Raw genomic sequence first — 24,888 nt, 5'->3', positions numbered from 1 at the left:
GGAGAGATCGGAAAACACTTTTCTCTTATTAATTTTGGTGGTGAATCCAAAACAACGTACTTTTCGATCAGACTTCTCAATAAGTTATAGACTGAGAAAATTTCGGAAAGAAATTCAAGAGGGTGTCTTTTGAACTATACCCAATCCGAACTGTTTGAAATATGATTCTATTACGGCCACATTGTAAGGAAATTTTTTTCCGGTCGATCTGAGAACAATTTTTTTTTCGTGCCTCAAAAAAAGGCATGTATACCACTTTTCCAAAAATCGCTACACCCAAAATTTCTCGGGAAACCTTTTCTTATTAATTTGTGCGTAGATCAAAACATTGCGTACTTTTTCGATCAGACTTCTCAATCAAAAGTTATAGACTAAACCAATTTCGAAAGAAAATTCAAAGGGCTGTAACTTTTGAACTAGTAGCCCAATCTTGGAACTGTTTGAAATTATGGATTCTACAGGCCACATTCTATAAGGAAATTTTTTTCCGGGTTGATCTGGGACAATTTTTTTTTCGGGGCTCAAAAAAAGGCAGTGTATAACCTTCCTTTTTTACCAAAAATCGACTGCACCAAAATTTCTCGGGAAAACACTTTTTCTTATTAATTTTGGTGCGTAGAATCCAAACCAATTCGTACTTTTTCGATCAGACTTCTCAATCAAAAGTTATAGACTAGAAACCAATTTCGAAAGAAAATTCAAAGGGCTGTAACTTTTGAACTAGTAGCCCAATCTCGGAACTGTTTGAAATTATGGATTCTACAGGCTACATTCTATAAGAATGGCTATGTTTTTCTTTACTAAAAGCATATATAGGTATAGTTAAAATTTCAAATAAATAGCTCAATAAATAAGAAAGTTTATATATTGATTTATTTATTTATTTAGGGCCAACTTTTTTTATGAAGATTTCTTTTCTTTCTTTGAAATTTAACAACAGATGCTTCCAGTAAAGGCAAACATATTGCAGTTGGCGAAGTCAATGAAATTTTTGCAGATATCCTTGCAATAATTTTTTTCTAATAAAGCACAAAATATCAATTAAACGACGTATAACTTCTGCTTAAAGCCCATTTTACAGGCTGAAAGTTATTTCATGAAACTCACTTTCCGGTAGTTTTTGATGTGCTTTTACATAATGCAACTCATTTTCAAGTGAAACCAACCTAAACACGTATAAATTGTACACAATTTTTAACAACGCATGCTTCTAGTAAAGGCAAACATGTCGCATATTTTAAACATCAGATGTGCGCATGCGCAGACTAAGCAATGTCAACTTTTTTATTTATTGAAATGTATTTTTTGTAAATTTAACCACAGATGCTTCAGGCAGACATAGCGCGCAAAGCTGGTGCTTTTTTGGCAGTACTGATCAATGCATGGAAAGTGCGTTAAAGTTACCCGCCTTAGGGCAAACCTTATTTACTTGTTTCTGTTGGTTATGGCTCCAAATGGGTTCCAGGTAATAACAAATATGGCGATGTGACTGTAAATTTGTAGCGACTATGACTGTATAGTTTCTTTTGGGAAACAATTATTTAAATAATCTAGTTATACTCTTATAGTTACTGTGCGGAATCAAAAAATAACCCCGTACTTAAAGTCCCTTAAGCGCTTTCTAGGGAATCCTTGCAGCTGTGCAATTTTGTCAAGGGTGATTCTCTACGATGAGTGAACAATAAAACCTGATGGGGCACCTACACCATGACTAACAGGAGTTGACTGAATTTTTATGCTGAGGCACGCATTTTTATACCCCATTTCGTTGGTAAGGTAGGTCACTGTGGGTTGATCAAATTTTCATTGCGTGCCTGCCAGTTGATCATAAAAATGTGACGTTATCGTATTTAACGCTACAAGCCCCAAAAAGCGTCTAGAGATTCTAGACTGAAAGTGAAAAGCTTGAGAACTCTAAAGAGGCGCTTAACTGTTTTCCAGACACCCTCCGGAATCTACCAAGCTAGACTTCACGAAGTCATTTCTTAGAAACAGCATATAACGGCCTAAAAGCTCCGATAAACGGGAAACCATTTGGAATGTATTCCATAGCCGTTCCATTGTCCTTTAATTTGCTTTTCTCAGACTGTATAGAACTTCCTACACCCTTAGATAGATTTGGAAAGGGCTCAGATAGCTTTCAAAGGACTCGGAAGACATTGGAGAAAAATTTTAAGGTAGTGGAAAGTCCATTATACGACAAGGAAACACTTTTCTATGCAAGGCAAAATGATACATCATGAAGTGGACTTTCTATTAAGTCTTTGGTATATTTGTTGGTAGTTTTTTCACCGTACGTCGTATGATAATCAAGATTGGGTATTTTTTCTCATTTCTGCTCGCTCTTCAGATTATAATATTTTAGAAATGTTCATTTCTTAGTCGATCTAAAACGAGTCCAATTTTATAGTACCATATTTTTTGTAACTTTAAGAAAATTTATTCTTATTTACATAGCAAGATTCAATTATACTTTTGTTACACATCAACCACAACCATATAAAAAAGAATCAATTCCATTTTAAAATTTCGTGATTTTTAAGAGAATTTCCTCTTCTTCATTGCAATTTTCAATTGAATTAGTCTAAAATTAATGCATCACCTGAACCGTGCCAACCAATCTTATAATAACGGATTGTGTAATTACATTTTTTGTAAGAAAGTTTGTGAATGGTATAGCTCGGTTTCGTATTTTGCACTACAAACGTTTTGAGAAAATTAACAAAAATAAGTACATGAACATGTAAAACCTTGAAACAAAGTACTTCAATTAGCGTCTTACCCACAAGTTCATTACATCTCTGACTCACTGCTAAATTGGCATTACCATTATTCGGAGATTTAAAAAGGGAATCCATTACACGAAAAAAGAAAACTAATCTAATTGAGTTCCTAGGATGTAAATATGCATTAAAAATTGTCAACGAAAAGGAAGTTCAATGGACATTAAATCGAATAATGACACTAATTTTATAAATTACACCTAGCGATGGGATAACGAGAAAATTTCCAATTGTGCTCTTGAACGGTTTTCCTCCGAAAACGTCTTCCACGGCAAGAAATTTGGACGCCTATTTTACATAATTAAACTTGTTTGAGTTGGTGCACATTAACTTGCTCTCTTAAATCCCGGTGTAATGAGCAATTTTCAATTCAAACTGTTGTCTTAACAATCACATTCAATAAAGAGAATAACTGGCTCGTTACGAATCACTGCGCTACGTAGGTAACGTCTCGTCAAAGACGCTCCCATTTCTTTTCGGGAAATATAATTCTTTCTTCCACCTCGACAATTTCATTATATGCATAATCTCTTAATTATGCAAAGCACCAGGTCAAATGTAGCAGTTCATTATTTTCATCGAATGCAATCGAACTTTTAGATTTACGATCTACATTTAATATAAGAGGGTAGAACACCAGACCTAAGTTTAAACCTTTTGCGTCGTTCCAACCAATAATTGTGTACGTTTGAGATTGAAATTCGGCGAAGCTATTACTTTAAATTACTCCTATTCTATTGTTACAGCTAAACATACTCAACACGGAACAGTACCTACCACTGTAACTAAAATACTTAAAATTAAATTGCAACGCGCTGCATTGAAAGTTATCCGTAGTACAGCGTACAGTCTAAATTAAGTTGAAGAATCTTGAATAATCTTGCGTTAATGACTATTATCATATTACTCTATGCTATTATCAAATTTTCCCGAATTGCAGAATTACGGAGAACCTTTTGGAATAATACGTTCCCGATTGAATGCGCCATAATGGCGCCGTTATGTTACCCAATCCCCATCTTAGTGTTATTAATAATAATGTTTATTTATCCTGTTTCGACAAGAGATGTATAGGACAGAGTCAAACATGAGTAAGTACAAACATACAATAAAACAATGAAACAAACACATAAATAAAATTAACGGTTTGCTACGTACCGAGATGCACCAGGATCATTTAAGAGTTCTTCAACGTTATAGAACAACTTGTCTAAAAGGAAACTGACTAGATTACGTTTGAACGTATGGAAGTTGTTGGTCGTTTTAATGGAAATGGCAGGCTATTGAAAATTTTAGCTCCTATAATATAGGGACTGGACTGATTGACATTAGTTCTTCCTCGTGGCACTCTGAGGTCATTAGTATTTCTTGTGTGGTATTTGTGTATGTCACAATTATGTGGAAGTTGATGTTTATTTTTAAATATAATTTTACACACTTCCAGGATATATAAGCAGGGTAGTGGGAGTATGCGGAGCTTGGTAAAGATCGGTCTGCAGGGTTGTGTATAGTTTGCACCACATATGCATCTAACGATTCTCTTCTGTGTGACAAAAACTTGATTGAAGGTGGATGACCGACCCCAAAGGCACAAACCATACCTGAGCCGCGATTCAATGCAGGCAAAGTAGAACATCCGAAGCTGTTTCACATCTAGATAGTACCTAAGGTAGCGTACTCGATGACATTCAGTATTTAATTGTTTAATTAAGTTTAAAAAGCAATACTCAAAAATTTTTGAGAAGACGGATGTTATAGAGACAGGTCTAAAATAGTTTGGAGTGTATTTATTCCCCTTTTTGTGAACTGGGATAATTTTTGCCAGTTTAAGGGCTTCTGGAAACGCGCCAGTTAAAAAGGATAAATTAATTAAATATGTTAAGGGCCTCACAATTACGTGAGAGATTATACGAACCAAAAAACAAGGAGAGTCGTCAGGTCCTGCCGATCTTTTGCTTTTTATTTTGTTATTGATTAACTGGATTAGTTCCTGTTCACAGAAAGGGTATAGATACATTGTTCTCTGGTTAGTATTAGTGCTTAAAGTGCTAGGGTTGTTATTTTTTATTGAGTGTATCGTGTCCAGGGGAGCGTTTCTGAAATGGTTATTAAAAAGATTGGCTACCTCCAGGGGATCATCAATGTACCGCGATTTTCCATTAGTTTATAGTTTTGAGTGTCTTTTTGGACCTTATTGTTGTTAATAAACGACCACGTACTTTTGCCGATATTATCTGAGCTTAGAATTTTGTGATGTATGTTAGTTTTACGTGTAGTAGAGACAAGAGACAAATGTTCTTTCTTTTTATTTAAGTAGAATGTTTTTAAAATGGGATATTTTTTTTGTAACGCGTATAGGGATTTCAAATTAGCAGCAGAAACTCTCACCTCATTGGCCACCCACCCTTTTTACCCTTATTGGTTATTGCTCACCACCACCGGATTTATTCTGGGTTATTACGTTCCTATAGCGATCTCGACACTAGTGTATATTATTATTATTAAAGAAATAAGCGAATCTTTGTAGATGACTCTCGCTGTTGGGACTGCACACTAAAATATAGGTACACTCTGTTTTTTTAAATGTTGATATAGTAGACAACATTAATTTGGTTTGTCTGTCTGAATCGCGAATTAATTCCTGCTGATTTTTGTTTAACGCCTGAATGTCCTTGTATACTTCGTCATTTACCCCAAATATCGCAGTATTCGAGGATTCCTCTTCTTCAAACAACATGTTGGATTCTGCGTCCCATTTGCTTGCGATGATCCTAGTTACCATTGAACCCAATTTCGCTGTATCTCTTCCTAGATTTGAGATCGTGTCTAAACATTCCTGTATAGTTCCATATAGCGTACTGTACGTAAATTTTTATTCCACTTTACGTACGTACATCCATGGGAGAAACATGTACGCCTTATGTACGTGATTTGTATATGATCACCTATAACTCTATAATGTACAAGGTACGTACATGGTACGCCGGAAATTTCGGTTAACTCGTAATTTTGCAGGAGATCATGACATGCGCACGCGCTTTGCTCTTTTAGGTACCAAGATCGGCTTTCCTTACTTTAGTTTTCTAAGTTGTGTAGCTGGACGGTACGCGTGAGTCATTACACATTGGTATAAAAGAGTACTTATAATATTTTGTCGAATCAGTCAGTCTCAGGGAATAAATGGACTAAATGGTATAAACTTATATTTTGGTTAATTTTCCTTAGGGCAATCGATTTCGACTGTTAAAGTCATCATCAGGCCATTGCTGGAATGCATTTTTGATGAACGAATGTTATAAATATATACTAAGGAAAATTAACCAAAATATAAGTTTTTACCATTTAGTCCATTTATTCCCTCAATATTATAAACTTATAAAAAATGGAGCACTACATCAAACACAGTCACACTTTGTGTTTTGTCATTTTGCCGGCCGATGACCATTTCATCCCAATCGTTAGAATTTGGAAACTATCCGCCCGCGCACGGTACACAATCCGCTCTGTTGTTTAACAGAAAGATAACTGAACCGCATGGCTATACAAGTATGTACATTTCAAATACATAGTACGTACACCGCTGGATTTACAGAAGTACATCTCACGTACACTTACGGTTCATGCACGTACGTTTCACGTACATGATTCGCACTACTTTGTACTTGCTGGGTACAAAGTGCCGTACTAATTATGTGTTAGTACGTGTGCAAAAGCAAGTACATTATACATACATAACAGTACGTCTAGTGTACGTACGGTAATGTACGTTCCTAGTATGCACAGAGTTGTGCAAAAACATCGTACCACGTACGTAAAATACACGTACATGAACCGTAAGTGTACGTAAAATGTACATCCGCAAATCCAACGCTCTGCGTACTATGTATTTGCTATGTACGTACTTGTGTTATGTGGGATGTCGTGAAGCCGTTTCAATTTAAATCCATTTTCTTTCTCCATTTTCGGGAATTCCAGGATCGCCATTAATGTTTTATTATTATACCTGTTTTGGAGGATTTCCCATGCTGTCAAATAATTTTATTCAAGATCAGCAGATGTTGTGTAAGTCTTACCAATTCTCCGTCCACATGTCCTTTTAGATAGTGCATTTTTTCCGCATTAGAAAACGTCTCGTTCGAATGGATCAATTTCGCGAACAAGCCCAATTTTCCACGTTTAACCTTTCTTGTATGGTGTCGTACTCATATTGCAGTTTCGTTACTGTGCGTCCTCTCTAAAATATGCATGTGAGAAGCTCACATCATATGCCTGAATGTCTGTCTACTTTAAGCTCGGATATTAGATCCCACTTCTTCTTGGGCTTGGGCAGTGTTTGCTACCGGCGTGAATTATGTTCCAATATTTCCTCCTCCTTCTGGAGCAGTATCCTTCTAAACTGTTTCAGACGAACTTCCTGTTTTTTGATCCGGAGTGCCTTGTTCCTTATCCATTTCTACATTATTCTGCTCTGTCTGCTGGCCTCGGTACTTTAACGGTTTTGGAAGATAACCTGCACGTTAAGTTTGACGTTCCTGATACATCACAGGGCTGATTGTCGTTATGATTTTGTTCGATAGCTTGCCGATAAATTTCCAGTTGACGTTCATGCTCTACATTTTACAACGTACTCTATGGTTTTCCTGGAGGTTGAGTCTTTCCTCATATTGGTCAACATTTTGCACATTTGTTGGCCTATCTCCTGTTGTGTTAGTGCCAGCTCGTTTAATTGCTCCATTTGTAATGCTATATAACACTAAAAAAATCCAAAACCCCACGAAGCACCCGTTTTCGTACCGGAATTAGGTTAGGATTAATGAGCGAACCGTACATGGATGAAAGCTACCAGCTTTATTTAACACCCGATACATGGAAGCACCCAAACGGGCGCTTCCTTACGAAAAATTGTAGTTCCGGACCTGTACATTTATTTGTTTAATTGTTTCCGTAGAGATATGTAAATTGTTTTTGTAGCATCCGATGGCCCCTACAGGGGAAAAATTAATATTTTAGGATTTCAATTTCCCTATGTTAATTTAGAACTAGGACAGAAACCGGCTAGGTAGTGGAGTAATAAATTAAAGAGGTTTTAATATTTGCGCCTGCGCGTTATCGCCCTAGTACGCTGGCGAGCTGGAAAATTTGACGTCCATTTCCAATTATTTTGGGAACAGCACAATTTAGAGGGAGATTTTCGATATTTCGTCGAGCATAGCATAGCGCATAGTGTGCATTTAATCTTTAGTAATTTTTTATCTACCGTACCACTTGAATATCAAGATTTGATACGTTCCTTTCCGTTGATAACAAAAAAAGTGTGCTCTCCTTTGTTTTGTTTCCCGTACATACTGTTCATGCTTAATGCCTCCGTTCTCCGTTAGCAAAATCGCTACCGTGTTCCTGTGCCGTAATCCTGATTTGTTGTTTCCATGGACGTAAGCGCCCGCCGATCCCTGGACTTAGCCGTTTCTTCTACTGAATGATTTTACTGATTAGATACCACCCGCACGATAGGGAATAAAAAATGACGAAAATATACGTATTAAAGCACCAGGAATCCGAATCAAACAAAATCTTGATGACGTCGGTCTGTCAGTCGGTCTGTACTCACATTTCCGACTAAACGGCTGAACCGATCGGAACCAAATTTGGTACCCATATTCTTTAGACACAAAAGAGCTGAAAAGCTTTTAGGCAGAACGCACATTTAATTTCAAGTTATCCCTTGCAATATTTATAAAATATCTTGAGGTAGGAATCCTTAAAATTTCAAAAGAGAGTATATTGACCAATTTTCACGTGGTTTTTGAAAACCATGAAATTTCCTTGAATTCGGCTAAACGATTCAAAGGATATTGTCGAGTTACCCTTTACAGTTTGTATGGATATCTTGAGGTGGTGGTATGTTATGAAATTGTTTTAAATTTGGATAAATCACCGAGTGAATTTGCGCTGTATTTGGGCTGGCCTCCATGAGACCAACTTATTTCTTCTAATCAACTTCAGGACAAAACTAACAACAGCAAATGATTTAATGAATTAACTACCCTATAAGAATTTTCCCAGTTTGTGTTTTCGCTTCCTCGGTCAATACAACTATACCAAATCACCATGTTGGTATCCTCTAATGCATTGGCTCTTTGCCAACTCAATTCAGACAAGTTGCTCTAACATTTTTAATATTTGATGCGAATCAGACTGTTGACTTTTGGTGTTTTCCTATAAAATTTCGTATGTGAAAATACGAGCTAATTCTGTGATTTAGTAGCCTTATTCTCCTGGAACAGAGAACTATGGCTCTTGGAACATTAATCATAGTGGAAACTCACATTATAATTGCATAAGGACGTAGACATAAACCTTCCGAATTATGGATGCATTTCGCTTTCCTGAGAAGTAGTTTCCTGTCTTACAAATTACAGACGATGGAACAATTTTCGTTAATTGTTTGATTGTGCCGTAAAATGTTTAAGTAAATAATTGTTAGGAATTATCTTCTATTGTAAAAAAAAGTTTATTTATGGTTTACCGTGATCATGGCCTGTGCTTCTATTAGAGTGTTCCATTTGTGAAACGGTCATGTACTGAACTCAATAAAGATAAAAATTACGACTGTACATTATCTTGAAATGAACAAGGATCCGTTTTGGAAGCTCAATATGATTCCAAACCAAAAACCATACTTCTAATTTAATCGAGACAAGAAATGAGTGGACTGCCAAAGGTCTTGAGGGAGGCAGTTTTTTTTACTAGTGATAAACCTCCTCATTTAGTTCTCGAGAGGAACTAAAATTGTGGTCGACCATTTCAAAGGAAATAAACTTTACACCAAATTGAGAGAATTTTGTCTTTTAATGCCATGTTTCGTAAAATAAAGTAGATTTTCCATGTTCAAGAGGAACTGAAAGCTCAAAAATTAAAACACTTTCAGGTCACCAATTTAAGTTATTACTTAGAAGTTGGAAGGTTTTTTGGTCAATAATTAGCGACAATGTGGTATGTGGAGAAAACTGTTCCAAAACATCTAAATGAAATTTATAGAGGACTAACATTCCTAATGAGAGTCGCTGAAACTATTTTGCAAATGTGATTAAATCTCTCCCGCATTCAAATTAGAAAACTGAAGATCTGTTCTATTGGATTTAAGTAATTACCTCAATTTGTCTCTCAAGTCTTACCCCTTAATATAGTGCCGGAAATGACGTGACGTCACGACAACAATTGGATGGAAGACGCTGGCGATTTACTCAATTGCAAGATAATAACTGCAACGTCTCGTAATGTGTACCATTTATACGTCCTTTGTTCGCACAAAATTTCAAATTTGACCGAAACACAACTTTCGAAAACGTTTCTCATTCGTTTTGGAAATACGCGAGCACTTTATCCGTTTTTAGGACGCTTCGGCTTGCTACTATCGCCGCCGTTTGAATGTGACTGCTAAATTCTCACTTAAGGTTACTAAAAGTAAAGTTGTTTGCGTGCTGATGATTACCCTTCCACCCACGCTTGGTGCAGTACGTTTGTTCATATCAAGATTGAAGATTAAGCGTCTAAAATTGTTCAAAGTTGACGGTGAACTGACAATTTTGTATCCGTATTAATAAGAAATGCATCCAAGTAGTCATTTTAGCATCGATTATCCAATCGGTACTAATTTTGTTTGTAATTGATGCTAAACTTTTCAACCTTGCGAGACGGTTGGATTACACCGGAATTTTCTTTTGTGCGATCCATAAAAGAATAAATTTTGGAAAATTATTTGACGATATTCAAATCTAAATGTGGGTCATTCTCAAGTTAATTATTGATCCGTTTTATAATATGAATATAAAATTACAAAGGCGCGCACAAAACGGAAATATTTGAATTTCTGAGGCGGTATCTGATGTACATCGCGTATACACTTAAATAGAAAGCTTTACAGTTGCATGTCGAGTTCTACCAAACTAGCAAAAGGTGGCTCTGTAAGTAAGTTTAAGAACTATTCTTAGGTTTTACGCCATGAAATGGTTATATTCATAGTTTGGGAATTACACCCCAAAAAACCAAGGCGTTTTCTCAGTAACCATAAGTGGGCACGATATTTGTTGGAGTTTAGTTTCTAAACGTAGATTTTTTCCGGCGAGGTAGTGTTCTAGCGGATTAGAATGTTACTTGTGAGTGAATCTTCCGGAAGCGAATATTTCGGCGGACGTTTGCCTGATGGTAGTTAAAATTTTGGAAGCGAATTCATCGTGGCCATTGTTATCACAGAAATATAAGGCAACTTTGGAATATACGTGGGACGAATATTGGGAAATGAATCTGAATGGATTCCGGATGTCGGGGATTTGGATCATCTTCAGTTAGGGCTGTTTGATTATAACTGCTAGTTCAGCATCTTTGATACTACAACGTGGCATATTATGTTTGTCGTATTTTATGATTTATTTACCCTGGGTTTTGTTTGATTTGTACAGCGGGAATTAAGCAAACGAATCAACAATTAAAGATGGCCGTTTGCGTTAATAACAAACTATTTTGGAGGCGTTCTTTAATTAATAAGAAGTAAAGCGGAGAAATTTTAAGACGTCGTTGTTAAAGACGCAAAGAAACCCGTGCGCGATCGTTGGAGAAAATTAAACTTAATCAATTCGCGTTGGGTGATCAATGCGACCAGTAAAATTTTGATTATTTCGGGTCGGAAACTACCAAGGAATAACCACGTAGTTTCGTCGCTAAATAGATTGGTGCAGAATTCATCAAGGGCGAGAGTCGGTGTTTTTTATGCATTATGGAAAACTCCACCTTAGAAAATTTGTAACAATAAAATAAGCTGTACCACCTTGCAGTTTTAAAGCTCATTTTCAATTAACATTGGGAAACTAACATCGGTTATTAATTAATGAAAAACAGAGATCATGCTATATTAACGTTCTCTTGTCTTCCAAAAGGACGTGAGCATTCGGAGCTGCAAGAATAATTAATTGTCTGGTTTAGTAAACGAATTTCTCCGTTTCTGTGAATAGAAACAGTGTTCATACTCATTTCTAAAGCCCGGTTCGTACATGCTTTCAATCCATGAACACAATTGTTCTAAAAAAAACTACACCCTAGAGCTTTTGATTTCGTTGGAAAATTTCTTGCCGTCACAAGGTTCCAATTTGCAGCTTCAGGATTATTTTCTCCATATCATTGTAAGGAAGCCGTTCCGAGCTTAGTATTGTGTCACCAGCGTCGCTACGAGACCATTTTTTTTTCGAGGCACGGTGATAACTATTTATTTATCATGACAAATAGGAAAAATCGTTTATGATTGACAATTCAACTCATGTATAAAAAATCACATAAGCCGCAGTGTAATTGTCACTTTGACAGCGGCAAAAGTTACCTGCAACTTTTCCAGCGACAAATGCACTAGTCGTTTTTTCACTTATTCATTTTCGAACCAATAATCGCATTATCCTTACCCATATGACTAGTTTGACGTCTGTCAATAATTGATTAGTTTGGTGAATTTCTTGTTCGTTAAATTGTCCTGCCGAATTACACTCGAGGTTTGTATTTAAACCGAATAAATTTGGATTGTGGCAATTCAAATCTGTTTCCTTTTAGCAATTGGACTCGAAAAACTGTCAACCTAAAAATGCTCCACCTGCGGTGTCGCATTTTTATTAGTTGACAGTTTTTCTCGTCAAATTGCTAGGCAACAGATTTTCATTACCTAAACAACCCAAATTTACTCGGTAAAATACAAACTTCTTGTGCAATTATAAGTGATTAAAGTATTTGTAAAATTAGTTAATAAAAAACTTGGATTTGTGTACCAGTCCTGTTCCTCTTGCGAATAGAAGCTGACCCACCACCAGGTCATTGAATGAGGCCTTGCGTTGGAACCTGTTTCGTTGTTGGTTCCCCATAACGAAAGGGTTTCTTTGGTTTGAATGTCCAAACTATTCCCATGAGTAGTGCAGAAATGCGATCTCACCTAGGAAGAGCTACTTTTCCCAGAGCTTGGTTGCCAGCCCCTTCCCTAAGAAAAGGAGACACTACTCGGAGGTCACTAAGTATCCGAGGAGCACCGTTATCAACACTGTACACCAAGCAGTCCTCGCTCGGTCGTTAACACCTTGACTTGGGAGGTTGGTTCCCAGCGACAACCTGCGTCTCTACCAGTCTGGGTTTTAGCCCCGACGAGCCAATGTGACTACCCACGCCACGGAAACACTTTACAATCACTCAGGTGCCCCCCTATCCATCAACCCGGTGGGTGCCTCTAGCTCAACTTCACTGCAATTACCTCGATCCAATTCTCTTAATAAAAAATGAACCCCTACTGTGTCTGAACCAGAAAATCCAAAATGCTCTCTTTCGCCTTCTACAACTTTGATCAAAAAACATAGACGAAATAAACAATATTGACATATTTTTAATTGAAATTTTTTAAACGAAATAATTATTTATTTGCAATATTGAAATTTTTATAATATAACTTACATGTATTTAATAAAAAAAAAAGGTTTCAAGATTTAAGAGAGGAAGAAAATTTCATCTAAAGATATTGTAGAAGGGAAAGTGCCCATAATACTAGCGGCATTGCCGCGCTGAATGGCCAGACTAATTTTTTGAATAAGAAATGTTTTTGAACGGTGCTCTCCTGTGGCATTTTTCAATTTCTTTCCTAAAGTATTTACAAATTGCATAGCTTCCGTACATCACGGTCCAAGGGTTTCAACAGCGAAAGGTAAGGTAAACTGCATTGATAATTTCCTGATATTTCCTCACCTTGTTAGCAGCAGCTTGTCTCGCAACTTCTCCAGTGGAATGATTTATATCAATCAATTCGATTCCAATGTTCCATTACACCCTTCAAGCAAATCAATTTTATGTTTGTTTAAACATCCAGTATCTCAGAATCTTATTTTATTTATTTTTATGTTATATTATATTTTTTAATTCACTGTTGTACTGAAAAAGTAAGTACTTTTTTCCACTGTATTTGTACAATGTATGAGATATAACTAATTGGGCCGTTTTTCCGAATTAACGAATAGTTCGGTGCTAATTTTTAGTTACAAATTGAGCTCACAGAAGCGCGAATACGAGTCTAAACAATTCTGATATTTTGACGTGATCTCTACGACGGCTCAAGACTACGAATTAGCAAGTTGGCAGTTTTCTTATCCGTGCACTGATATGATTCAGCCTTCTCATTATCTCGCGACCTAAAAAAAAACCCTAGCATTCATAATGCAACCTTCGACTTTACAAAAATAAAAAAAACACTTAACTCGTATTAACGTTGTATTAAGATTATTAGAAAAATGGTAATGGTTTGGTTAAATTATAAAAGATTGATGATTCGAGATAAATTGATTATTTAATTTAAGTAATTGTAAAAACGTTTATTACGTTGGTGAAAATTTCAAATAAATCCAAGAGACGAAACGTTGCAAAATGAATTATAATTTGGCGCATCCCTCATGGGAAGTTTTCATATAATTACGTTTACGTTACAGTGATAATCAAAATCAGTTTCACAAAGACAATTAGTGCAATACTTAATTAACTACGTATTTAAAGGAAAAATTTTCTCACGAAGCCTATTTGGACATTTCACTTGCCTTGCTTTTATTTGAATCAAGTTAATTAAAATGGATTATTATATTACAAACTTAGTTCTGTTAGAAACTCCCAAATAAGGCAATCAATATGTTTTGAGTTCGAGGGGATTTGACAAAAAATCGTGCATGAATTATGTAGGAACCGACTCTTCTTACATTCCCCCAAAGAAAGTGAGCGGGCAATGTTACACAAACCTCAAATAATTATAATCGCCACGATTTCCTTGTCCTTTTGTTTTACAGCTGCAGCGCACCTTGAGCGTATATAATCATAATTTCACAATTAATTAATTTCTTTTATTTTGCGTGAAGGCCGATGCAATATAACATTGTGCAAATTTATGAAACGGTTACTCGTTCGACAAAAAAAAAGAATTAATCGTTTTCGTAATTAGAAGTTATCGAAACCGACAATAAAGTAAAAATTAAAAAGCAATAAGGAAGCTAGCCACAGCATCTCGGGTATATTTGGCACCACATAAATTGCTGCACGTTCGATAAGTCTATAATTTATATTCAATTAAGCTTCGGTCTTTTGATAGCCTAACACTACGCTGGCAAATATCTTAATCACAAATCGCCGAGGTATGAAATTAGCTCGATTGAAAACGCTTAAAATGTACTTCATCATATTTTTCCAATAATCAATTAACCGCAACATTAATAATATAATAGTACAGGGCCTGTACTCAATTTTCTGTGATCATGGATAGGCAACCTTAGTTAACCTATTATGCTCGCTAGGAGAGAATGCCTACAATCATATGGTGTAATATGAAAAACATACGTGTTAAATAAAATTTGGAATTTTCACTATTTTCCACGTCCAGGTTACTTGGGGCAGTTGACTGAAATAGATAACAGGGGGGTTGCATGGTAACCAAGTAAAGTGGAGATGATTTCCGCACTATGAATACCAAAATATTTAGGATAACAGCAATATCCTGAGAATGATTTGTCTGTAGTACATTTGTTCATTTTAGTTCCAGACAACAATAATATAGAAGACAAAAACTACGATGTTTTAGTTACAACAAGCCTAATGCACATTGGGCAAATTGTTTACATAACAATGTCAATAAAGTACAATAGAGAACTTTCGAGTTTGGCATCAATCCATTTTAACTATCGCCCCAAAAAAGCCAATCAATCTGTATGATTACAAAAGATGCAAGGAAGGTCATCAAGTTCACCATTGTGAAAACATTGGATCTGTGCCAAAGGTCAATGAGTAAATACACCGTTTGGTCATCTACCCTTCGTTTGCATATTTATCCATAAATATGCGTTGACTCACGTGATAATTAAACTAGTTCATTAAATTTAAATGCGATTGTGATTGGATAACGGCAGATCGAGGTAGATTCTTTTACAATAAAAGGCGATATACTGTAACGCATATAAAACAGTTAAAGTACCTTATTTAAGAAAGTACCGTTGTGTTTACTTATACGACGATAGTTCACGGCCGCCTGGGTAACATTTAGTTTTACTTTCAATTGTTCATTCCTTTTTAATTTACCGTGTCGAGAAATGCGAAGAGGATTATTGCACATTTTTAATGGCCAAAGCGAATATGCAAACTGTAATAATTAAAAGTATCAGAAGTTTCATGTTTTCCCACACGAATCGATTTAGAGCCAAGTGTGATCCTTTCATTTTGAGATCATTAACCAAACGCATTAATTGGGTCACTTATAAATCGTGGGAGCCCATTCAACCCCCAATCGTAACGGTAAGCCCAAATCAAAGACCACCTACTGAGTACTGACCAATAAACATGTTACCTCTTTGATGAAAAAGTGGAAAAGTCTTTTTGTTATCTAATACCTTAGGTAATATTTGTACCTTTTACAGGATGTTAATCCCAAGTTGTGCTAAAAAACGAAAACAACGTGTTTCAGATAAAATGAGGATTGCGAAATTGCGCTTGGATTGCATTTCTTTTTAACTGGAGAACTATAAGACATATCAAGAAGGATGACACGTTTTTGATAGGATATTGGGTGTGCTAATAAACCACGAAGTACAAAATTTGGGATGTGCACCCTCTGTAAACTTAAGATTATCGTCTGGTAAAAAGCTAATAAGCCTCTAAAATTTAATTTTTAAAATTTTAGGCGCTTAGACACGAATTGAAGTTACACACGATGTCCAAGATAAGGATATCCGTAGAAAGATACGACGATTGTCAAATTAGGGAAAAGATGCGCGATTAAATAGTTATTATGATGCTGTAAAGAAAACTCGAAAGCTCCTATTACTTCCGAAGATATGCCAGAAAAACCAAAATTTGTCGACTTTCTTTTTATTTTTTCCGGATGTCATTTGAGCGATTACAGAAAAATTAAAAAAACACATTTTGAGCTCTACAAAACAGCGTAGAGAGATTTTTAATATAACGTTTCGTTTCGGAAATCATCATCATCTTTATAGTAGCATTTTTTATTACGAATACAACAATGTACGGCACACAAAAAACAATCAAGCCAGAATACCTATTTCACAAATTTTCCATTTTCCAGAAAATTTGTCCAATGCAACCGTATAATTATGGCGATTAGGAAGAAATCTTCATTAACTCACAATTTTACACTCTGTGCAGTATTATTTTTTTTAACTTCGGGCAAAATAACAATTTTGTGATTACGAATTCCGAGGACAAAGTTCAGTCCCCTTTTTTTTTGTTATTGCTGCATACGCATCGGAATAATTTGGCACCGAAAGTAAATAATAGCCTCTTTGTGGCGGAGAAAAATAGGACACTGGCACGTTTAATTAATTTGGCCTTCACTGGGTGCGATAATAATTTTTTTTCGACAGTAATTCGCCTACCCCACTGCTAAAGTATTTTATCGTCTTTTTTTTTAATGCAATACACATTCTCTTTATTTATTTATTTATACCCGAAATTAAGTTCCCAACCAAATCTCTTCTAAAAATTCCCGCGGAAAATCTAACAATTTTCTACCCTGTACTTTTATTACTGTTTTTTAAACTTCGGGTAATTCAACAATTTTATGATTACGAATTCCGATGACAAAGTTCAGTCCCCTTTTTTGTTATTGCTGCATACACGTCGGAATAAGTTGGCACTAAACGTGAACAATAGCCCCTTTGTAGCGAAGAAAAATAGGACACTGGCACGTTTAATTAATTTGTCCTTCACTGGGTACGATAATAATTTTTTTTCGACAGCAATTCGCCTACCCCACTGCCCAAGTATTTTATCGTATTTTTTTATGCAATACACAGTCTCTTTATTTATTTATTTATACTCGAAACTAAGTTCTCAACCGAACCCCTACTTAATTAATTTCTGATTACTTAACTCATTTTCCAAGTTGCGACGCTCCCTTGAAATGTATACTATGAGTCGCTGAATGTTCTGTAAATTTTACAAATCCCACAATAGATGACCCAAGGGTTAATTAATTCGTAATTTTAATCACGTAGCTCTAATTAAGATAATCGAATGTAGTCCAAACCCCGGACGAACGGGCGACACCGATTTGTGGAACTAACTATGACGTATAACAAAAACGACCGCTAATTCCACCAACTACTTACGGCCTTTTACAATTCCACCAGTCAGACAATTTATTCAACCCATATAATATGATGTAACCAATAGCATGCGATTACTTTGTAAATACGGACCAATAAGGATAAGATTACGTGGAAATTCCACTAGTTTTATTTCAAAAGTCACGAGCAGAAGAGCACGCACAGTTGGAAAAAGTTTGGGAATTCGTCGAACTCGAGGAAACTCCAGAAGTAGTCGAACTACTACAACTGGAGAAGAGATTTTTAAAGAAGAACAAACTGGAAGAACTGATACAGTCAGAGTGTGGCAGCCTCTAAAGGCGCCGGTGAGAAGAGCCTAAACGAGAAGATGCAACAAAATCTGTGGAGCCAAATCAAATGGCACGAGAAACATCCCTGGCATCACATTCTGTGTGGAGACCCACGCAAAAGGAGTATAACGTTTTCAGTTTTCAATTGGTAGAAGTGACGGTCTACCGGCTTAAATTCTATCCGAAAATATTCCTTACATATGGACCACTCGGTTTACAGGTTTTGTTGCAAAAACGAACAAAAGCAACGGCGGACACTAAAATACTTTCGGTTCTTATTACGAGGGTTGTCCAGAAAGTAGCAGACGTTTTGAAATAAAAAATTTTAAACTTGTAAAGGAAATCTATTATTATATAAGTACATTTTGGTGCTACACTCTTAGGCTATTTATCAACACAAGCGCCATTCATTGAGGCACTTATCATAGCTTATCATCCCAACGAAGGGGGAAAAGAGGATGATTTCGAAACCTTAAACGCACAAACGGGGTTGACTCACTGTGGCCACCTGGGCAAGACCTAAAATATAGCGTTTTCTAGCCTTCCGGGCAAAAACGTTGAGTAATTGTGTCAACTAAATCTTGTACTTTATCCGTTGCAATACAATTCGGTTACAAATAAGGTCGTTCTTAAAAAAAATGTTTTGATGGCGTCAAAGATATAATATATTCCATATAATTCGCCCACCTTACGTATACTATATTTATTTTTTTCTAAATTGTCATTGTTGTCTCAAAGCTCTCTAGTTGAGTAGGCGAAATGTCATTTTTTAATTTGATATAATTTACATTGCACAATGTGCTAGGCTAGCTTACAGAACACCTTCTCATCTTCTATTTACGTAATTCCTTCCTTGTCATCGTAATATAAATTGTACCTCTTTAAGTAATTTTTACAATAGAGTCGCCAACTTACTAAAACTAACACTGACATGAAGATGTCATTCCTCAATACGAAAGGAACCCTACACACTTCTCAAAAATACAATAATCAAAGATCCTTTTACATGTCTTCCGTCATATACCCTGATGATCGAAAAACATTTTTCTATCATCAAAGACACAATTTGGCTACAGTAGTAGTAGGTCAATTTCTTCTTGTAACCGTTAATTACCAAACTAGACCTGTTCAATCCAGAAAAAGTACCCATTTATGCCAATTTCTACTAAAAACACTTTTTAAAATTTGAATAGGTCATTTTCAACGAAATGGACATCTACGACAATTATAATGCAAGTATGTAAAGTAATCAATCGTTTTTTTTTTGTTAAGGGATGATTGCAGACCATCAACTGACTAAATCTCTAAAGTGCACTGTTTTCTTCTGTTGATTATTTTGCAAATGATTCAAAAATAGTGTTTAAAACCGATGAAACAAAGATACTTTAATTACCATAGGACAAACAAAATGAAATTATGCACGTATCCGTAAAAAAAGCAATTTGCAAGTCCCCTATTGCTTTAATTACGAATCGTCATTTCCAGAAATACCAAAAATATAAATCTACATAATTTGTCTTAATGCATAAGTGCATCTTTTCGATTCTAGCATGATAACGGGTACATAAAAGGATATCCGGTCTTCAACGCGCTCCCCTCTATTACAATACCCGCGTAATCACGTGACCGCGAAGTCGCGGCCCGAGCTTTCTTCTTTCTTCATTCCGTCGTTAACTCTGAAAGTAAACGGGTTAGATTAGTTAATGTGTATGTGCTTAAGCGCGTGTTATTTAAAGTGACCGTTTTACATGTGAAGTGGTGCAAAATACGCAATTTTTTTGGATTTACTTCATCTACTTGTAGAGGTACGTTTGTATTCTACCCTTGCGTTAAAGTCTCCCCAAAGCACCATAAGTTTTCGGTCATTCTTCATTTTGCGCCCCTTTAAAAACAGGGGCCAGAGTTTGCAAGGGTTTGCTGAAGACCTTTCTAGAATATTACTGTAACGATGTCTTCATTATGGTATTAAAAAACTTGAACGACTTGAAAGAGATCTAAATTACCTATACGGATACCGGTTTGGGAATTTACAAATTATTTTCTTACAAACCCCTTGCGCAATTCCAACCCATCGTATTGCTCTAATCGAAGATCATGCCTTCAAGACAATTTTGAGGGCCGACTAGCAGAAATTGAAACTTTAATCGTGTAATGAAAGGCAAACAAGTTTAATTGCAGTTCTTCATTATGGCCAAAGTTCTATTAGATAGAAAATGGTCAAATGTTCTTCGTATCCAATTCGCGGTCGAAATTACATCCCGCCGTCTAAGTGAAAGCAACAATTGCGAAACGACCCACCATCCTAATTGGCCCTATAAAATCCCCCAAAACACGCGTCCTTTCGCAATTGTAATTCGGGCGAGATTTATTCTAATTAATGCACATTAATTGAATTAAGTAGCTAATAAAAATGCTAAATAATTTAAAAATCACGTACTTTCACTAAAAAAACCCTAGGAAAACGCATTTCCTCTCGCGCAACCCCCCGACGTCCAATTCCGTAATATCGCGCGCATAGAGCTAGGTATTTACGCGGAGTTAATTTCAGTTAATGAAGCTAATTGGCCGGTTTTATTACTTTCAATTATTTAATACTCGCGCTGTTATTAGCGTAAGGTAATTACATAAATGTGGAGTAGTTGGTCAGTTTTAATTGCACAAAAATTGGATGCACTTATATAAAGCTATAAAATTGGCTTGCTTTATAATTTGGTCTAGGAAAAAGTGTAAGTAAATTAACCTTCCTGAAAGGTTTGATTTACTGTAATTACCGGATGGGAACTGCATCTTTGCTATTAGTTTGCTCGTCGATTCTAATTCATCTGCTGTCACCATACAATTTGTATGCAGATTTAATCACGTACGTAGTACGTAGTGTAAAGGATAACACTATGGTACCTACTGTTTAAGATGACACTGATGATGGTGTCTTTTTATGGCTGGGTACTAGATTCGCGCTGCTACTTCGTTTAATCAACGAAGAAAAATGTAGATTACGCGGGCTGGTTTCGAAACTGAATTAAATACTTACCTATACGGTATTTAATATTTAACTTGAAGTTTTTGATTTGAACTGGAACGGTTTCATCTGAGGTTGGATTTGCAAACTCAAAAGGGGATACTGTATTTGACACCTAAAATTGTAACTTATGACTGATGTATAATTACATTGACAATGACGCGAATGAAAAAGGATCGAAGTTTGAAATGAAATCAAACCTTACCCCTAACGCTTCACACGTGTTAATGAAAAGAATTGAAGTTTAGGGATTGAGTTATATATTGATTGGAGCTTGAAAAAGAACTGAATCCGGAGACTTGAACCTTGAAGTTGAAATTACCACATAACCATTTGTCCTGAAATTTTTAGAGCTCCGCATAATAACACTAAAAGTACCTGACATTTCAAGTGTTAATATGAATATGCATACTTGTTTGGAGTTCGTAAACCTGGACACTGAACCTTGAGGCTAAAAGGTTTAGTCTCCGATTTAAGGCCCTTTTAAAGGGCGTACAGCTCGACGTTTTACATTGTAAGATTTAAACAATCACTTTGAAGCTTTAATACTAAGCGAGATACTAAGTGTTCGACCATTAATTTTAAGAGTGTAGGTAAAAAGCAACAGTTTCAAATCAGACCTGAATAATTACACGTTGAGGTTTCAATGCGAATTTCAAACAAGGGTTGAATGTGTCGAAAATTTGAAAATGTATTGGAAATTTAGGAAATTTCCTTGGAAAAGCAGAATGTTTTAAAAATAAAAATTAAACAAGGTGGATTAAATTTAAATGCGAGAATGTACACATTTTGGAGTACGAAAGTCTGAAAATTGCTAGAAATTAATTTTTGCTCTGCAAATGGAGGTGTAGTAGGGGAGAACCGTTCGCGCTGGCATCTTGAATGAGAGGTACCTACAAAAAATCAGTTTTTCCAAAATAACTCGCAGCGTCTTTGGTTGAAAGCAAGATTGAATTTACTTTTGTCGAAGATTGAGCGAAACGTTGGTAGCGGACTTCTTTGAAGGTGTTCTCTTCCATGTTGCCACCATACAAAGCAACGAGAAAGTGTGCTCTAGCGTCTGTGATGTTCTCTGGTGTTCCAGAAAGCTAGTACGTTGTCAGGTATCCTCGACCACGAGTGAGACCCTCACAGTTGTTTTCCTATGCCAACATATTGTTCAAATACAAATATTATATTATATTATATTAGATTGGTGTGGAAAAAAATTAAAAATAGGTGCAATCTGTTTGCAATCGAAAATTGGGAGTTTTACAGAAATAGGTATTCATATTTTCGCCGCTGATGTTACTCGTGACATAGAAGTACAAAAAAGTACATTTTGAATTTATAAAATTGTTATAAGTAATAAATAGCGAGAAAAATTCAAGAAAATCACAAAAATTGGGGGTTTTGCAATCTTTTGTGGAAAAATGTTCATATTTCTGCCATTGAGCTCTAACTCGGAACATATTACAAGAACAAACAAACGTTTGTTACAAAAAATGTGAGGAGTTTCGTCTTCTTAACACCATCTTTTGTAGGACTAGACAGTTATACACTATACAGTACGTTCGAAATAAGAGGGTCATCTCAATATCTCTTTTATTTGGCGAGAAACGAAAAATTTGTTAAATACTCGTATAATTTTATATAATGACATTACGATCTTCTATCTGATCGCAAATTCAAACTTCCGGTATCACCTGAAATTGAAGCAACTTTTGTTTTATTTATTTATTTATTAATTATCCCTCTCTTGTTCTGGCCCTCAACAAGCTTGCGCCCAATTACAGAGTGATCCGCATAATGTTCAATACTACTCCGGTATTTACCTTAAGAATTAGGAAAATTGCAGGAAAACCTAATTCGGAATTGAATGAATTTGCTATACTACAACATAAAATAAGCATTTATGGTTGATGTTCAAAAAAATGGAGAAATTCGTGATTCAATATTAGAAAATTGATGAAATCTAGCATGCCGTGTGCCATATCATTTAGAAAAGAGACCTAACTTGTTCAATGTTTCGTTATTAAGATTTTCTTTTTTACTTTAACGAATTTCGTTATTTTTAGTTTCTTAAAGCTCGAGCTAGGTGGCTATCGCAATCACCGTTTTTTGGACATTTTAAAATTTCATTAAATGTAGAATAGAATAGAATACAACTTTTTTCCGTCTGTATGTATGTGCGTACGTACGTGCGTACGTGTGTACGTTGGCAATTTTCCGAGGTAACGGCTCGACGGATTTTGTTCAAATTTTAGATATGTATATTAGGCATACTGAAACGGAAAATAACGTGCCGGATTTTTGAAAAAAATTTAAGAGTGCCGCAACAGCATCAAACTTTTTTTTTTCAAATAGCAGCCTAAAATTCGTATGAAGTTGTTCCTTATTTTACAACCTACACAAAATTGTGCCAGGTTTTATTACAAAAAAACTGGGGAAAAGAATATCAAAATTAAAAATCTAAAAAATTTGTTCGTCAAACTGTCACTATGATTTCGTTAAAATTTTAGGAATGTACATTAGGCTTTATAAAGAATGTGGAACTGTCAAACACTTTTTTTAATATTTAAGTTTTTAGCGCCGTAACCGTAACGTCATATAACTTTTTTCAAATTTAATAACAAGGCAATATTTTTATTAAATTATTCGAAAATCTTTCTTTTTAGTGTAGAACAAAATTATGCTACGTTTTATTATAAAAAAAGTGGAGAAAATATGTCAAAGTTAAGAAATTATCTAGAAGCTTAAAAGTGGCGGTTAATATTTAGAATGAGCGATTAAGGATAATAAGGTGCAAAATGTCATTCTTATTCTTACGTGTCGATTGAATTGAATAAGAAGATTTGTGTTAACGGACTTTACATAATAAATGAGTTAAGTATTAGTAATAAACGGTGTAATAAAAACAAACAAAATAAAAAAAAGCGTGCAAAGACGTTAAACGGTGAAGAACGCTTTTTGGTCTGAGCTAGGAAGCTTTTCTGTCAAGATTTTGGCACTTTTTAAAAAATGTAGGCCATGAATTTGAAAAACCAAAATTTCCGCAATTTCCGGTTTCACCGGAAGTGATGCCAGAAGTTTCAACATGCGATTAATGCGATTAGATAGATCGTAATGTCACATATACAATTATATTTAACAAATTTTTCGTATCTCGCCAAATAAAAGATCTGGAACGCACTGTATACGATGTAGATTCAACCCATAAATTAGACTTGTCCGTCACTACTACGAATACATAAGGAAAACGATTAATTCGTAGTATGACGTTCTCCATAATACATTTAAATGTTCAATGTTAATTCTGTATTTCCCTGCAAACAACTAGACGGTAATTATAAAAAATAAAAAATCCTAGTTTGTTTTTTTAATTGATTTATTTCTCAACGTAACAGAAAACGATTAACTGTGAGAATTATTTCCAAAAAAACAAATCTTCTGTGTATACATTTTTTGGGCGACTAATGATCAAACACCCCTAAATTAGACTTATCCGTAGCAACGTAATTACAGAAAACGATTATTTCGCAATAAAGACATTTTACTTATTATTAAAATCGCGCACTATTTGGGTTCTGATTTGCAAAATTGCCCGACACACTTAGAAATCGCATTTCTGTTTTTGCAAATTACTA

General features: G+C 35.5%; 2 protein-coding genes across 10 annotated transcripts in view; one reads left to right on the top strand and one right to left on the bottom strand.

The window, feature by feature from the left end:
- The window catches only part of LOC116175051 (contactin-associated protein-like 4), a 236,162-nt gene extending 225,826 nt beyond the window's left edge, over positions 1-10,336 (bottom strand). For all 4 annotated transcript variants that reach the window (XR_004146231.1, XR_004146230.1, XR_004146232.1 and 1 more), the window contains exon 1: positions 9,959-10,336. The gene's annotated coding sequence lies outside the window, so the exon portion shown is untranslated. The remainder of the gene's footprint in view (positions 1-9,958) is intronic.
- A 9,578-nt stretch (positions 10,337-19,914) lies between these two features.
- LOC116174858 (flocculation protein FLO11-like) overlaps positions 19,915-24,888 on the top strand; it is a 148,889-nt gene continuing 143,915 nt past the window's right edge. For 5 of the 6 annotated variants that reach the window (XM_031492882.1, XM_031492880.1, XM_031492879.1 and 2 more), the window contains exon 1: positions 19,915-20,048. The gene's annotated coding sequence lies outside the window, so the exon portion shown is untranslated. The remainder of the gene's footprint in view (positions 20,049-24,888) is intronic. The other variant, XM_031492881.1, reaches the window with a different exon arrangement.

The sequence above is a fragment of the Photinus pyralis genome, unplaced genomic scaffold (genome assembly GCF_008802855.1).
Source record: "Photinus pyralis isolate 1611_PpyrPB1 unplaced genomic scaffold, Ppyr1.3 Ppyr1.4_LG6, whole genome shotgun sequence".
Lineage (NCBI taxonomy): Eukaryota > Metazoa > Arthropoda > Insecta > Coleoptera > Lampyridae > Photinus > Photinus pyralis.
The sequence above is the reverse complement of the archived record's forward strand: the minus strand, read 5'-3'. Positions and strand labels throughout refer to the sequence as shown.